This window comes from Cynocephalus volans, chromosome 5 (genome assembly GCF_027409185.1).
Source record: "Cynocephalus volans isolate mCynVol1 chromosome 5, mCynVol1.pri, whole genome shotgun sequence".
NCBI lineage: Eukaryota > Metazoa > Chordata > Mammalia > Dermoptera > Cynocephalidae > Cynocephalus > Cynocephalus volans.
In genome coordinates this window covers 84,996,073-85,013,662 of record NC_084464.1, presented here as the reverse complement: position 1 = coordinate 85,013,662, position 17,590 = coordinate 84,996,073, and the positions used below count along the sequence as shown (strand labels likewise).

The following is a 17,590-nucleotide window of genomic DNA, read 5'->3' as shown; positions in this document are numbered from 1 at the left end:
AAATCAGGTACACTGTAAAAACCCAAGAGGGCCAGACCTTTTTGACCAGACAGGAGTTAATTGTAGCAGAATCCTCCATCTGGGGGTTTATGGGCCTGCATTTAGCTCTGAGGAGATGAGGCAAACACTAGTGAAATGCAAGTTTCTCAAGGTCTCACCTGCCTATAGGTGCACTCAGGATCACATGAAGACCACCCAGACTTCAGGGCTTACTTTCCCTATCTGCATAATGCTGGTACTCAGCCCCTAAAATGTTCACTTTAGGTATTTCTGAGAGTCCCCAGGGAATGTCTCACTTGTGATCTGGAACAAATCTAGCCTTACTCATTCTCCTGCTGCCTTGTCCAAGGGTCACCACTGCTCTCCTATGTCTGGTTCCTCCGAGAATCTCATTTGTCAGCAAACCCTGTTGCTACTCTACTGACCACCAAGGACTTTACCACACTCTGTGTTTCTTAAAAGTTCACAGCAACAAAGTTTGGTAATCTGAGGCAAATTGGGGGTTACCTCTCTCCCCTTTGTAACTTTCAGTCTTAGGGGTTGAAAACAATGCAGCGTGTGTGTGTGTGTGTGTGTGTGTGTGTGTGTGTGTGTGTGTGTGTGAGAGAGAGAGAGAGAGAGAGAGAGAGAGAGAGAGAGAGAGAGAGAGAGAGAGAGAGAGAGAGTGTGTGTATGTGTGAGAAAGAGACTTAATGTTTTATAAATTTTTCAGTGAACGCTCTTTCCGTTTTTACTTTGCCTAGAACCAGACATGAATGTACGGGACTGGGCTGGAAGCAGATGTGAGTGACAGTCATAAAGCTATAGTCAGAGTCTGTTTTCTCCTCTGACAACTAACAGTGTTTTACTGGGGAGCTCATTAAGGCTCCCTCCTTCCACTCTTAGGATGAGTTTTCTTCCAGGAGACTCTGCAGCACCCCTTCAATTGGACTTCTTTCAGACTATCTCACAATTTACCCAAAATGCTTAGTAGCCCAAGCAGGAGACAAAGCTCAAGTTCTTTCCATATGCTCTTCAGGACCCAGGAAAATAGACTGGCTTCACAAATTTCCATTCACACTTGGAGGGGCCTGGACCTGCAGGAGCTTTTGTCCAGATTCAAGCTGAAACTCTGCCATCCTGATGCACAAGAAAATCTTCAAATGAACTCAGCAGCGACAAGCTTTCAAATCACATAAAGCCATCCCACACCCTTGGCAATAAAGGCAGCCAGCAGCAACGGAGACCATGAGGTGGCAGCAAGAGCAACTTAAAGGCCACCAAAGAGAGTACAGAAGCCAACCATCACACGGGATTCTCTGCCAAGAGCAGGAAGGAATGTGGGCTTTCAACAATCCTGCTGAAATTCCTCCATGATACTCCTCAAACTGGGAACACAGGTTACTTGTTAATATATAAGTATATAGACTGGAAGGATACACACACACACACACACACACACACACATCATTAAAATAGTTATGTTTGGATGATTGAATAGTGATGTTTTTTCTAAATAAAGTTCAATTTGTATACTTAGTTACTGTTTTCATAAATAAAGGATAAAGAAAAAAGTGAATATTGCTGTTCTATATCTGTAAGCCTAACTGTTCTGAGATCCTCAGCACAGCAATAACCTCTTGTTCAAGCCAAGAATTCATAATTAACTCTCTCTAATCCCTTATTCAGTTTGTGAATTTGCGTGTAAAAAGCTATAACATCGATATAGCAGAATCTCTGTTCACAAATTCAAAAGCACAAGAACAAACATATTTGTTTATAATCTATAAATCACCTGAAATCCAACTCCATGCCTAATTCTTATAGGCTGGTGAGAAAATTCAGTAGGAACCTACCCGAGGCTGTACCTTGCATCTTTTGTATCACTAAGATTCGAGAGGGCTCCAGTCATCCATCATTTGCTCACACTGGTTTCTGCTGAAGTATCAAGCCATTTCCAGGGGCTCTGCTGCTTTAGTCCACATTCAGCACATTGAAATCATCAGCAAAGCTGATAGTAGCTGTGTTGAAGGTATGGACTTTTGAGCACCCCCAGAAAGGAAACAGCTCCTCTAGGGGTCTTGCCACCTTTTGCCTCTAAGACGAGGAAATACTAAGGGACTGGCCACCTGTTTGGAATTAATATTTCTCAAAATGTGATCAATATGAATTCTTAGAGAATATTTATAACAAGTAAAACACACACAATTAACTTTCCTAACATCAAACTGTGCCAATAAACATAATAAATAGTATTCTGAAATTCTAAAATTATCTCTGCAGATTAAATAGAAGGCACGGAATGGTTAAAACCTTTTCTAATATTTATTTATTTATCTTTCCTTTTTAAAATTATCTTTTAATTGTGTCTTCTAGGATGAGCCTGAATTAACTTACTATCTGAATACATAAAGGCCCAAGACCTTTCCTCAGTTAGCTATTAAAAAATGAATACATTATTTTATTCTAATATGTTGGGGCCTGAGGTTTCCTTCTCACATAATGAAATGTGCATCTTTTAGTGACAGTAACAATGTCCTAGCACTTTCATATTGTTATTCTCTTTTAGTTTAAAGCTTTGTAAAGGATTTCATGCACTCTGAGCACACAGATACAGCAAGGTATTCATCTGGAGCAGAGAACAGAAATCACCCCCACACAGCCTCTTGCACAACATAGGTCTGATTAGAGTTCCATCATAGGATAGTGACTGAAGCACCTGTCAGAGTCTCACTCCCAGCTTTATCTGATAGGGCAAGGTTGCACAGGGAGTGTCCAGAAGCCCAACTAGTCTGTCAGAACTCACAGATACCTCTGGGGAGAAGGGAGGTACAAGGGTCCTTTTCCTCTAAAAACAGTCAGGATAATAGAGGATCCTTCTCAATCAACACTGTAGATGAGCGTGGGACAGAGTGTAGATGAGCGTGGGACAGAGAGACAGGAGAAAAGCTGACACTGGTAAAATAGTAATGTTTATTATGACAACACAGGTATCTTACAGGAAAGAAATCATGTGGTTTTTAAAAATCAAAGCAGAGGTTAACAGTAATAGGAATTCAAAGGGAAAACATATCCCTATATTAGTGAGTGAAATTGATGAGTGAAATTGAAGCTTCTCTGGAGCAGTACTTTAATAAAGTTTTGATATTTGACAGTTGGTGATTAAGTGTCAGGCCTTAAAAACTAAAGCCACCTTAAGTGACATTACAAGTGGCGCCATTATGGCTCACAAGGGCATATTAATGTGGCAGCCTAAGACAGCGCAGGGAGGAAGTAGGGTGGGAGTGTCTGCGGGAACCTTGCCTTAGCCCTTATTGGCCAAATACGGGCTTCTGTGCTTGTGAACACTGCCTGGTTGCAATAGCTAGGCATTGAGACAGGATGCATGCCCTTGATCTTTAAGCTGATAGGATTATGTAAAAAACCTCCCTTCCTCATTTGCCTTTAAAAGCAAGTGCTTGTGTAATAATAAACGGAACTGCTCGACAGAACCCTCGCCGCTTCTGAGTGTCCTTTAACCGGGCTGGTTGGGGCCGGCGGTGCGCTCACCTCTCTTCACGGCTCTCATCCCCTGTCTCCTTCCAAAGGGAAGAAAGAGGAATCTGGGCCATTTGCTCGCCCACCAAAGAATGAGGCTAGGGCTATTTGGGTCGGCCGGCGGCGGACCCAATAATTAAGAATTCTGAATTGTCATTTGAAAAAGAAATATTTCTTACTAGATAATCAAATCAAAAAAATCCATGTCTATATATAATGATAATAGTAATAATAGTAATCAGTCCTAACTTCCTGAAGGAAATATCACAGAGTAAAACCAAAAATAATACTATTTTATATTTGTAAGCCACTTTACAATTTTCAAAGTGCTTTCCCTTAAATGGTTTAATGTGATCCTCATATCAGCTTATGATAAGCAGCGCAATTTTTTTTTTTCTTCACCATTTTGCGGGTAGGAGATTGAAGCCTAGACCAATTTATTAACCTGTCCTGGGTTATATGGCTGGGAAATACCAAAACTAGCAATAGAACTCTGGGCTTTTGCTTTCAAGACCACTTTTATTTCTGGTAGAATGATCATTTATAGCTCTACAGTTTCTGTCACTAACAGCCATTGATTTCAAGAGGTAAGTAAAGCTTGTCCACAGTAGGTATAATTCGCAGTACTTATCCACACTGGACTGACGCATTTTATGGTGGTCCCTTTTCAGGTACTGTTAAAAAAAATATGTGAATCAACCTAATGAACAGCTCATATATTTCCTTTGGATTCTCCAAGTCTTACTCCTCAATTGTAGTTTAACTGGCAGATGCGTCCTTGAGTAGCATCACTTCCACCTCCTCCACCCTTTGATGCTGTTTCTACCAAAAGTTGGCACCACAACTATTATATTGCATATATTGCAGAAGCTTTGAGCTTGCTTTTAACTTGTCTCAGCAATTTTTAACCAGGCTATTTAATTCACCCTGGAAAATGGCAGAAGCAGGGAGACACATATGCAAAGACATTGTCAGGTTCATTTTCTTCCCCTATTTCCTAGATCCATCCCAGGAGTAAATATGCAAAGGGATTAGGCTAGAGACTCTATTTTGGTTCACACAGAACTTGATAGGCCATACAAAATGTGTAAGCTCTGAAGGATCCCTAGAAGCCTGGAAGCTTCAGCTGTGATGCAATTCCACAGAGAACATCCTATTTCACTCAGAACTTTCTGGTTACCCTGGGTCTCCTATATGATCAGAAAAGTTCCACTCCTAACATTTGTGAGCTCCAGAGGAAGAGTAGAAATAGATGCCCACATACCTTTTGTCTAGATATTTAGATGTCAGGCTAATAAGCTGTAAAATAAAATATGTTCTCTCCTCCAACTGTAACAACAGTACATCTGTAATAATGAAATTGAAATACATGTTTAAAGCTATGATTTTTAGTTACTGATAGCTGGCAATTTAATTATTACTCTACATTTTAGGGACTTTTGATGATGGGCCACTGATGTTTAGATGAATAAAAACATAAAAGTATATAATTTATAAGTTATTTATAATTAATTCCATAAATTTATTTTTCTTACTTTCATTAGAAAAAGGTCATTTATCATGCTGCTCTAATTAAGATTTTCACATAATTTGTGCTCTATTAACAGTGATGAGCTAAAGAACTAAAAATTAATTGTAATTGTATTCAAAGAATACATTTGAATATATTTTTAGCAAAAATTAAAATAAATATAAAATTAAAATTATTTTACATACATTTTTCCAGAACGTAATTTTTTCTTTTAAAATATTCAAAATGATCTATTAAAAGTCAAAATACAAACTAATTAGTTCATATAAAACATTGTAATAAAAATTATCTAAAGTTAAATTTTTTAATTCATTTTTTGAAAATTTAATTAAGTTTTATTAGATATTTTTATGAAATAAAAATACTTAAAATTCTAGCATTGAATGTCCATTCTAGTTGCCAATAAAAGAATCAGTATCACATTTTACATATGCTATATCTAGATCATTAATGTCCAATAGAAATATAGTGCAAGCCGCATACATAATTTTCAATTTTTTACATTAAAAGTTTTTCCACATTAGAAAAGTTAAAAAGCAAATACTTTAAAATGTGTTAAAATTAGTTTTAATAGTATATTTTATTTAATCTAATATATTAAAATTTTATTTCAATGTGTAATCAGTGTCAAAATAATTAATGAAGACTTTTACATTCTTTTTTCATACTAAGTCTTCAAAATTCAAAAATACACAAAAGTGTATTTTATGCTTATAGCACTTCTCAATTGGACTAACTGCATTTCAGTTGCCCAGTAGCTACATGTGGCTAAGGCTACTGTGAGTGAAAGTTGTCAGAATCAAAATGGAGTAACTTGTGTTAAAAAAAACCCTGACAAATAGAGCTGGGGATGGCCATGTAGAGGGGTGTGTGTTCTCGTGCATGTATGCTTTATAACAAGAACTGTCACAAAGGACTCTGCAAAACCACAACCTTGCACAAAGGCAATTGCAACCTTACACAAAAAATATTTCTGCGAGGACATCTGTTGGGCTGCAACCGCTCCACTTTCTATAGCAATTGCTAGGGTGAAAGGAGGCCACACCAAATGGCAGCTGTTCCCCACCCGCATGGTCCACACAAGATGGCACATAGAGGAGCAAAGGGGGAGTGTCACTTTTAGTTCCACAAAAATTTTTATTGGTAGTTGCACTGTTCTGCGCTCGTGATCAGTGCATGATCAGTAGGGTAAGCATAGGAAAGTAAGGTGCATGCACATGTGACCTTTCCAGTGATTGGCTCTCAGTGTGGAAATCCCCGCTTGCTTAGATATAAATACAAGTGCTTAAAAGACAATAAATGGAACTGCTTGACGGAACCCCCACCGCGTCTGAGTGTTCCTTTGCGGGCTGAATAGGCAGGCGGTGCACTCACCCACCTTCGGGGATCCTTCTTTGGCTTACGCCTGAGGGCAACTTATCTGGTCCTGCCTGGGGGGGATAGGGAATCTTCCAGGGATCACTCGGTGGCCACGGCCAGGGAAATCAGGAGCCCGGGCCTGGCTGACCGAGAGAGCACCCCGACAGACATCTACCCAGCAACTTATTGTCCAGCCTCAGACTGGCATCACCCTTGTTATTGATCCTTGTAGTCAAGGATAATTATTCCAAAACAATTATGTAATCCTCCATCATTTTTCTTTTAAAAACCTTTGTGTTCCTTTACCCCCTTGAATATGCAGTTTACTATGGCATGCATATTCTCACTGCAATGCCCTATTCCCAAATAATTATCATTTTCTTTTAGAGAGCTTCTCTGTTTGCTATTCAGGTTGACACTACCATATTGGACAGCAATGTGAACTGTTTAATATGTCAACTATTCCTCAGTTGGCATGTACAACTGTTGCAAATACCACACTAATTGGTGAGGGCCTTCGGACCCAGGAATTGACACACAAAGCAAGAAAATGGATGGTCCAGACTACTGGGAATGACAGTAAGAGGAAGAACTTAACATGTTAACTAATTTGTCTTTTCTCTTACCTAAGCACTTGTACCACTTTAACCCTTTGAAGCAGTGTTCATTTCCAGTGCTGGCATTGGCACAATCCACAAACCTTTATGGATGTAGGTGTCTTTTGTTTCAAAGGACACAGGATAAGAGGTTTGGAGAACTTCCTTGGGGCCTTGAATGGGATTAGGCATGAGAGTGGTTGTTGAGAGATTACAGGCCATACTATGCAGTGCTGATCACGGGACAACGAGTTATGAAGATGCCAATGTGTTCCTTACTTTGTTTGTTAGTGCGTTTGTGAAAATCAGGACCCAGGGAAGGGGCTGCATTTGCCGAGGTACAAGGCAAGTACTGAGTCAGGGCAGCCCCAGAGCTAGCCAGGTTTCCCAGGAGCATATCAGAACAGGAAAGGATCAAGGTAGGCCAGGCCTCTCAGGACAATACTAGACAAGAGAAGATGGGCTGGACTGTGAATCTTCACATGGCAATAGCAGCATTCCAAAAATGAGATGAATGGCAAGGCCAGGTCTAAGAGCATGAGTACATGGGTATGGTTGGCAAACTGATGATTTGGAATGCACATGCTCCATTAAGCACTGCTAATCTTCTACTTTTTCCAAAGTAGCCAAATATCTAGATATAAGATGCAAATTATTCCAGTGATTGTTATTATTTTATATAAATCTATAGTGTCTACAGATCCATCCATCCATCTATTCATTCATTCAACATTTGTTGTCAATATTGAGCATCTACTCATTGCCAGACACAGTTCTTAGTGCCACAGATACAAATGATGAATAGGATACAATCCTACATTTAAACAACTGTTACTACTGTATAGGAATCAAATCTCCTTTAAGGCTTTCTTCTTCTCTTTCTCAGTTATTTCCTCCAAAATGTGAACACCTGCTTGTGTTGTCCTCCTCAATGCTGGTGCAATCAAGCCTCCTTTGGGGGTTGTTATCCGTGTCATCTTTTTCTGGGAGGCTGAAAATTGCTGAGCAATACCTCTTGGGCTCTCTCATTTTAGAGAAATTGTATATTTCTTTCACCTACTAAGAAATGTCTGAATAGAAAACATGACAAAGGTAGAAGACAGAGAAATATTTTTTTGTCAGGAGACAGACAAAAATTCTAAAGGAAAGTCATATTCTCTTTTCCAGTACATCCCTTGATAATTCCGTGAGAGAAAAAATAATATTAATCCAATATCTAATCAAAGATTAGAGAATATACCTCATGTTCTTTTCTCTTTCTCTCTTTTTGGCGGCTGCCCAGTATGGGATATGTTCTTTAAAAAAACAATAGAGGCAATGAACAATTCTGTTCTTTTTTTGGCTGGCCAGTATAGAGATCCAAACCCATGACCTTGGTATTACCAGCACCACACTCTCTCAAGTGTGCTCAGTGGCCAGCCTCCCCCCCCAATGAACAATTCTAAGTTATCTAAATTACATTTGTGGCATCCAGATCTGTACGATCCTTCTACATTATCTTGGAATTGAAGGATGTTTTTTCTACGTGAGAGTCTAGAATACCTAGATTAGATAATTTTTCTCATAGAAAGAAATATTTATCAATGGTTATTTCCCTTTTGCACATACGAAGTAAATTTTAGAACATTATGTATGGTTATTGAGTTCCATTATTAATGAAGAGAAAGATAGCACAATAACTTTTTTAAAGTATTTTTAATTTCTAGTGGAGAACTTATTCTATTTTAAGTAAATTTATTGGCAGTAAACTATTTCAGTGGTAAAAATGCCATGCTTTAAAGATACTTTAATATTCATTATCTAATTTGACCCACACAACAACTATCTGAAGTAGATAGGGAAGGCATTATCTTCATTTATCAGTTAAGGAAGTTGAGCGATAAAGAGACATGTGACTTGCCCATGCCCATGCACATTGGGGCCAGAGATAAATCTCCTGATTTCTGTCCAGGATGCTTTCCATTATCACAGAGTACCTTTCCAGTTGCTCTTCATAAAATCTACCACCTGTTACAGACAAAATGCTAACAGAAAATCCTATCAGTAAAATAAGCAACCTACTACCTAGGGTCTAATAAAATGTGTTCAAAATACCCTGTTTTCCTTTAGTTTTAGCCTCATTTATTCTAGATCAAAAAGGAATAAATAAATGCACACCACCAGGAGTTTACTAAAAGACCAATACTTTCATATTTTTGTGGATTTTGTGCCCAACGTTAACATGTCACCCCTAAAAAGAAAACTTTTGAATTATTCTGTCCAAAATCTTACTAATTGAAAGGAAGAGTCGACACCAGTTGACAATCCACCTGAGAGAGCCCGTTTATTAGGCAGCACACACACACATATATAGGGCTTGAAGGGGAAAGCTGATTGGCTTAAAATACAATCCCTACTTAGCATACCGCATGGGGATTCGGGGGAGCTGATTGGTGTGTAATTCGCGCCGGCGGGAAGGAGAATACGGAAGAGAAGGGCAACCAGCGCCATGATGGGGTGTGGCCGAGAAGGGCTTATGTGATCGGGGTGTGATCCCTTGGGGCATTTGGGTCCCTACATTCCTCCCTTTTTCTTGTTTTAGGAAAGGGGACGTTGAAGTCATCGAGCTACTTCCTGCTGAAGTGGGGCATTGTGGGGGGTGGCAAAGGGAGGAAGGTACATACCCATTATGAAACCCCAAAGGAGGGTGGAGAAACAAGTAATTTCAAAAGGGGAAAAGTCCATAAACGTTCCTTGAAGCCACAAGTCGAGTATGCACTGGTTCCATTCTTCGTAGTTGGAGACCGGAGAGAGCAGCCAGGCGTCGGTGGCAAGGGCGTGTAGGAATGCATTCTCTCTGTAAGGTGGTGTCTCTTCAGCATCGGCTGAGGCGCTCACGAGATGAGGCGGGGGGTTCCTCGGTATCTAGGAGCTGGTAGTTTCTAAGCAAAAGCTGGTTAAAAGCCTGATTAGAAATTTTTCCCACTTGGGCTTGAAGAAACCTAATGATACAGGGCAAGAAAAGGCAGGTTATGAGGATAATGATTCCTGGTGCTTCCATAATTCGGTGCGAAGGTGGGAGAGCAAAGGTAAAGCCATGGTGGGTGGTATGGGTCCTTCAGTTGCTGTGATCCCCGGGGGTAGGAGGGGCCTCCCATACATGACTTCAAAAGGGAGAGAGGACTTATCATCATTAGGCGGTTGGGGCTGAGAGGGTGTCTATGAACCCTGGGGGCCGTAAGGAAGAATGGGAAGTTGGTTTTGTGTCTGTGGGTGCCGTGCCGCAGTGCGTGCGGCGAGGTCAGCCTTACAATTCCAGTGAGTGATTGGGGAATCGTCCCTCTGGTGGGATCTGCAATGAATGACTCCTAATTTACAAGGTAAATGGGATGCCTCAATTAATGTGGAGATTAAAGCTGAGTTGGTGATTGTGTTACCCTTGGTGTTAAGCAGACCACGTTCTTTCCATATGGTGGCATGAGAGAGAAGTATATGAAAGACATATTTGGAGTCAGTGTATAAGTTAAGAGTTCTTCCTTCAGCTAGAACGCAGGCTCACGTGGCAGCGATAAGTTCAGCCTGCTGGTTGGTAGTACCCCTGGGTAAAGGTTGGGCCTCTATAACCGAATTAAGGGAGACTATGGCATAACCTGCGCAATGAGTGTTTCCTTCCTTGAATGAGGATCCATCCGTGAACCATGCAAGATCAGCGTGAGACAGGGGCCCCTCAGTGATGGAAGAGCGGTAAGGTATGAATTTCTGAAGGCTTTCTACGCAGCTCTCCAAAGGCGTGTTGGGGGAATCTGGTATAGGCAGTAGAGTAGCCGGGTTTAGGGGTGGGCAGGTATTGAAGGATAGGGCAGGATTTTCCAGAAACGAGGATAGGAGGGTTAGAATTCTGGAAGGTGGGAAGGAGTGGAGAGCCTTATAGGAAAGGAGGTCTTTAAGGTGATGTTAATTTGGATGCCTCCTTATGCAGCAACTGCCCCGCTGCTAGGGCTCTTAGACAGGGTGCCCAGCCTTGTACAGTGGGGTCTAACTGTTTTGATAGGTATGTTACAGGGGCAAAGGAGGGGCCATAATTCTGTCCTAGGATGCCTAGAGCTTGTCCCACATTTTCATGAACATAGAGGAAAAAGGGTTTAGTTAGATCAGGGAGATGAAGTGCAGGGGCCGTTAGAAGGGCCTGCCAAAGCTTGAGAAGAGGGCGCTGAAGTGAGGAGAGTAAAGGTTCTTCAGGAGGACCCTTACTCATATTATAGAGAGGTCGGGCTAGCAAAGAGAAATTGGGGATCCATGCTCTGAAATATCCGGCTAGACCCAGGAAAGATAGGATTTCTGTTTTGGTTTTGGGGAAGGGCAGGTCAGCAAGAAGCTGTTTCCTGTCCAGGGTGATTTCCTTCTTTCCCGGGGAGAGGAGAAAACCAAGGTAGGTTACAGTCGGCAAGGAGATTTGGGACTTGGCAGGGGACACTCGATATCCCCTACCGGCTAGGAAGTTAACCGAGAAATGGGTAGAGGTCGCTGGGACCTTGGAAAGAAGAGTGTATGGATTTGATATAAGGGGATGAATGGGAATGACAGTGGCATTAACAAGACAGAGATCTTGGACGAGACGAAAGGCACCATTAGGTTTTTTTACAGCGAGTATGGGAGTATTGAAAGGGGAGCGAGTGGGAAGGAGATACCCCTTTTTTAATAGGTCCTGAATAATGGGACTTAACCCGAGGAGGGCTGCTGTGGTTAATGGATACTGAGCCTGGCAAATATATTTGGAGGGGTCTTTTAGTTTTATGTGTACAGGGGAACACTGGGCCAGAGCGGGGCTGGCAGTGTCCCAAACTGTGGGGTTAACAGGGTGCGTTAGCATGGGTAAGGACTTCTTTGGAGGGGTGGAATTAGTAGGATCTTGGGCTTGAACTAGTGCTAGGAGGAAGGAAACGGGGGAAGAGGAAGAGGACAGGGGCAAAGTAATGGAGACTTGAAGCCGTGATAGAATGTCCTGACCCAACAAGGGGACGGGGCATTGTGGCATGACTAGGAAGGAATGGGAGAAAACGGATTGAGTGTCTTGAAGGCAGCAGGTTAAAAGAGGGGTTTTTTGGGGAAAGATTTGTTTACCTCCTACCCCGACTATAGGAGAGCTGCTGGAGGTGGTGGGGCCTTTATATTCCCTTAAGACCAATAAGGTGGCTCCAGTGTCCAGGAGGAAAGATATTGGGTGGCCGTCCACAACCATGGATACCCTGGGCTCCTGCTTTGTTATAGAGATGGTTGGGAAGGGCCCAAGGCTCCGTTGGTCCTCCTCAGCGAGGCCCACCATAGGTGGAGTCCACGGTTCGGGGGACTGTGGGGCAGTTGGTCCCTCACCCCTTCGGGCAAGGGGGCAATCAGATTCCCAATGTCCCTTCTTTTTGCATCTTGGACAAGGATTGGTGGGTGGCCTGGGGGTGGGACAAGCCTCAGCCCAATGCCCTTCCTTTCCACATTTAAAGCAGGCTCCAGGTGGAGGCTTAGAGGTGGAGGCTGTGGGAGGGCGCCCAGGGGGTTTGATAAGCTGGGCCAACATCTGGAAGTTGGCATGGTCGGCCTTTTGTTTTCGACGTTCCTTTTCCTCCTCTCGATTATGAAATACTTTGAAGGCCACTGACAGGATTTCAGTCTGAGGGGTTGCAGGACCCTGCTCTAATTTTTTAAGTTTAGTTTTAATGTCGGGGTAGGATTGGGCCAGAAAATAAGTCATAAGGACATGCTGGTCATCTTCTGAGTTGGGGTCTAAGTTAGTGTATTGTTGAAAGGCCTGAGTTAATCTATTGAGGAACTCGGAGGGAGTTTCCTCCTTTTTTTGGACAATTTCTTGAATTTTTTGGAAATTGATGACCTTGCGAGCCCATTTCTTGAGGCCAATTATTAAGCAAGAGGCAAAACGGTCTCGAGCCTGGATTCCCTGGGCTGTGTTATAATCCCAATTAGGTTCCTGTTCTGGGACTGCTTGGGGGCCTGGCGGGTGATCCGGATTGGTACGATGGGTGTCAGTGGCATGGGTTTGGGCTGACTCCCAGACCCTGCGGCGTTCCTCAGGGAGGAGGGTATTGGCTAGGAGCATGAAGATGTCATGATGTGTGAGGCTGTAGGCCTGCAGGATCCATTGGAATTCTTTAATGTAGGTGGTAGGGTCGGTGGAGAAAGAGCCTAGTCTTTTTTCTAATTCTGTAAGGTCAGCTAGGGAAAAGGGAACATGGACCCTAACTACTCCTTCAGCCCCAGCTACCTTATGTAGTGGGGTGATTGTTAAAGGGGCGGGGGGAGGTCCTCGGGAACGGGTGAAAGGGGGGCTTAGTGGGTCAGGAGTAGGTGAGGGTAAAGATGGGGGAGTGGATGGCGCAGGAGGTGCAGAAGGTGACGCGGATGACGGGGGAAGAGGAGCGGACGCTGGAGGCACTGGGGGAGGAGGAGGTCGGTAGGGTGGGGGTTCATCAGCAGGGTCGAAGGTGGAAGGATCGACGGGTGACTGTGAAGAGGGTTTACAGACTAAAAGGACTTGAGAGGGAGCACAGGAGGAGCAGAGGGTGGGGTTCTGAGCCAAGAGGCGAAAAGCCTCGATGTAGGGGATCTCCTTCCATTTTTTTAGGCGCTGGCAGTAGTTAAAGAGGTCTCCTAATTTGGTAAGGAGTTTGGGCTTAATATCCAGCCTCAGAGAAAGGTTGGTGAGGTTTTTCAGAAGGTATTGAGGTGGAGAGTCCCCTAGGGAGGAGGAGGAAGTGCCCATTCTGGTCTCTTAATGGGAATTTAGACAGAAATTGGACAGAGATTAGTGATAAGACAGATCCTTCGGCCGGTTGGGAAAAGCGGGATCCTAGAGGGCGTCCCCAGTAGGTCACGTTAGTCCCGGCAGGTTCAGGTATGAACCAGGAGGAGAGAAGGGAGGTGTTGGTCGTCACTCAGACCTTCACTTCTCTAGGGCAAAAGCCCGGTGCCTGAAGGAATCTAGTGCTAGGAATTTCTGGTCGGGTCCCGGACCCGGGAGGTGGAGAGAAGAGAGTGGTGGACAGGAGGGTGAAAGAGAGAAGGGGAGAACAGAATGGGGCTTTTAACCTCCAAAAATGAAAGTAAAAGTTTACCGGGGCTTTGGAACCTGTTATAGTTTGGGAATTTATGGTGGTCGTGAAGACCGTGGTGGGGTGGGTATGGGTGTTAGGGGCTACCGGACGATCTAGACTCCCTGTGGTAGCCTGAAAAGGGCTGGTGCCCTTTAGAAAAGGGGGCTTACCTAATGATGAGCCGGTGGTGAGTGGAAGAAGCCAGCACCGAAAACAATGGACGAGGGTGGACCGTCAATGGTGAGCGGTGGAAGGGAGGCCAGTCCTGGAGGGACAGAGTTCCCGAGGGGCGACTTGGAAAGTGCTGCCGCTGCGATTCAAAAAGTGTTACAGCTCAAGGGAGCCCTGAGGGGCGACTCGGAAGATGTTGCCGCTGCGATCTGAAAAGTGTCGCCGCTCGAGAGAAGCTCCGTCCCGGGTTTCGGCACCAAATGAAAGGACGAGTCAACACCAGTTGACGATCCACCTGAGAGAGCCCTTTATTAGGCAGCACACACACACATATATAGGGCTTTAAGGGGAAAGCTGATTGGCTTAAAATACAATCCCTACTTAGCATACCGCATGGGGTTTGGGGGGAGCTGATTGGTGTGTAATTCGCGCAGGCGGGAAGGAGAATACGGAAGAGAAGGGCAACCAGCGCCATGATGGGGTGTGGCCGAGAAGGGCTTAAGTGATCGGGGTGTGATCCCTTGGGGCATTTGGGTTCCTACACTAATGATATAAAAAATGTTGCTGTATCTAATTCATCTTCAGAAATAGAAATTTGTGAGTTTGCTGATCAGTTATGTTAGCTCTACCAGATATGTCATACCTTACATACTGATTGTGTTTCTCAGTAAAATGATCTTCTGGGTAGGGCATAAGGGCATAATGTTGCTTTCACTTTCTACTTTGGCTTTATAGCTAGGAAGAAATTTACGATCATTTAGGCCCTATTTCACTGCCAAGGCCCTGCAATCTAATTCTATGTATTGCTTTGGCTAGGACACCACTTCCCAATTTACAAAAAAAAAGTTTCTTTAAGGAATACCCATTTAGATCCAGATATGAAATTGACTGATGCCAATTATTTCAAAGAAAAAATAAAAGTTGGAGAAGGCAACAATGTGGTGGGGAATCACTCTTGATTAATTCACAAAAAATGATGGCGATAGTGGGAAATAGACTAGAGGTGGTGGAAGTGGGGGTAAGGGGGGTGAGGCAGATAGTAAATGGGAATCACATACGCAGGTAAAAAAGAGACCTGACTTTAAATAATGTATATACTGAAGTATTAAGAGTGAAAAACATTACAATTTGTTCTCTATAATAAATTACCAGACATTTAAATTATTTTCTTCCTTTTGATTTCCTTGAATGTAGCAATGTAGGTAGCAATATATATTGAATATAGCAAAGCTTTGCATTGGAATTTTATTTACTAAGGTTTTTGGGTAAACTCAATGTATCCTGGAGATAATCACAAGTTTCCACAATGATTGAAATAGGTTGGGTGTTTTTACAAGTAGCTATAGGTTTCAAAATGATTAAGTATACTATCTTCCAGTTCAAAATTAAGTTCACTTGCCAATTTTACAATGAAAATATTTCCAGTGATATAATTAAGTAACCCCCCAAAATTCAATTATATTAGTGCTTATTATCTCCATCTATTTCTCTTTTACTCCCTGGCCAAAACTTTATTGGCTACCTTGTAAAAATCATGAAATTATCAATTAAAATATTATCCCCATATACAATAGGGTACAAAAATTAATATGAACACAAATTTTGTGCAATAGACACTTTACATGGACATTCCTAAGGAATCTAAATCTTACAAATTCTAAATTCAGTTGCCTCTTCAGATCTGCTCTTCTTTCATTTTCTGCTTCAGTTGGTTATATTTCTATCTACTCATCATCCAAGTTAAAACCTGTAGGTATCATTTATTCTTTCATTCTTCAAATATTGTTGAACACCAAGTTCTCAGACTGTATGTTAGACACAGGAGGCACAGAGGAACTAAGACAGACAAGGGGCTTTCATTCCAGTGAAGAGAAAGATTATAAGCTTTAATAATTAGTTAACCAAATAAACAAGATAATTTTATTTTTTTTTTAAATATGACCAGTAAGGGGATCCTAACCCTTGGCTTGGTGTTGTCAGCACCACACCCAGTGAGCAAACTGGCAATCCCTATATGGGATCCGAACCCTTGGCCTTGGTGTTATCAGCACCGCACTCTCCCAAGTGAGCCACGGGCTGGCCCAAACAATATAATTTTAACTAATGATAAGTACTGTGGAGGAAATAAACTGGGTGATAACAGAGTTCACTTTAAATATGCCTCTCTGAGGAGGTGACACATGATCTGAGATCAGAAGAGCTTGGAGTAGAATATTCCAGGCAGAGGGAATGACTAATTGAAGGCCCAGAGGAGGGAAAACCTCAGTATGTTTGAAGAACAGTCTGGGGAGAGAGATTTTGTGAACAGGCAAGAGCCAGCATATGCACAGTCTTGCTGGTGATGGGTAAGGATTTTATTCTAAAAATGATGGGAAGGCATTTGAAGCATTTAAGTATGGGATTGGCTTGATCTGACACTGCCCTGGTGAAGAGGCTCATCCTAGGAATCTAGGCAGGAGATGAAGGTGGCTTGTTCCAAGGTAGTGGAAATTCAAAGATATGATATTGGAGGTGTAATTGGTAGGACTAAGTGATAAACTGGACTTGAGGATAGCAGGTCATGCAAGCTAATAGCATCTCCTTACAAGTCTGCATTCAGTGATGAAATGGCATTTGGCTTAATCAGCCATGGAGGGATTATTTACATCATAGAAATTGGCAAACACTACAAATAAGGCTTCCCACACCTCTCATTCCCAGACCCAGTCAGATATTCACCAGCAGCTGGCTGATTAGCTCAGTTGGTATGAGCATGGCCTTGTAACACCAAGGTCAGGGGTTCAGTTCCCCATACTGGCTAGCTACCAAAAAAGAAAAAATCACCAGCACATTCATGGCAGTGAGGAAAGGGAGAATACTCAATAGTGACATTTTGAACACAGACGTTTGAGTTGCCTGTTAAGTCCTGCTTCTGATCTTCATGTTCACCAGATCTTCAAATTCTACCTCCGAAATACTTGTCAAATCTGTCTCTCCTCCTTCTCAACATATGCTGCCACTGTTCACTAGCTCATCATCTCTTCCTGGTTTCTCTGTGAAGAGTGTTGCCCCCTCAAATTCATCTTTCAAACATCAAATAAAGAAAATTACCTAAAATATAATTTGCTTACTCCCATGTTTATAATCCTTTATATTACTTGTGTATTGGAAAAGTTCAATTTCCTTAACATGGTGTCTCAAGGCATTTATCCTCAAATTCCACCATCTGGTACTCCCTATCTTGCACTTAATATTTCATCAACATTCAACTGCTTTTTAAAAAACAATTATTTATTATTATTATTTCTTTACATTCTAAGATGTTGTGGAGCACTGGGAGAGGGTAGAAGAAGGGATGG

The 17,590-nt window shown here is 42.4% G+C and overlaps 1 pseudogene; it reads right to left on the bottom strand.

Moving 5' to 3' along the window:
- Positions 1 to 17,590, bottom strand: part of LOC134379094 (large ribosomal subunit protein eL33-like) — a 34,712-nt pseudogene that overhangs the window by 12,694 nt on the left and 4,428 nt on the right.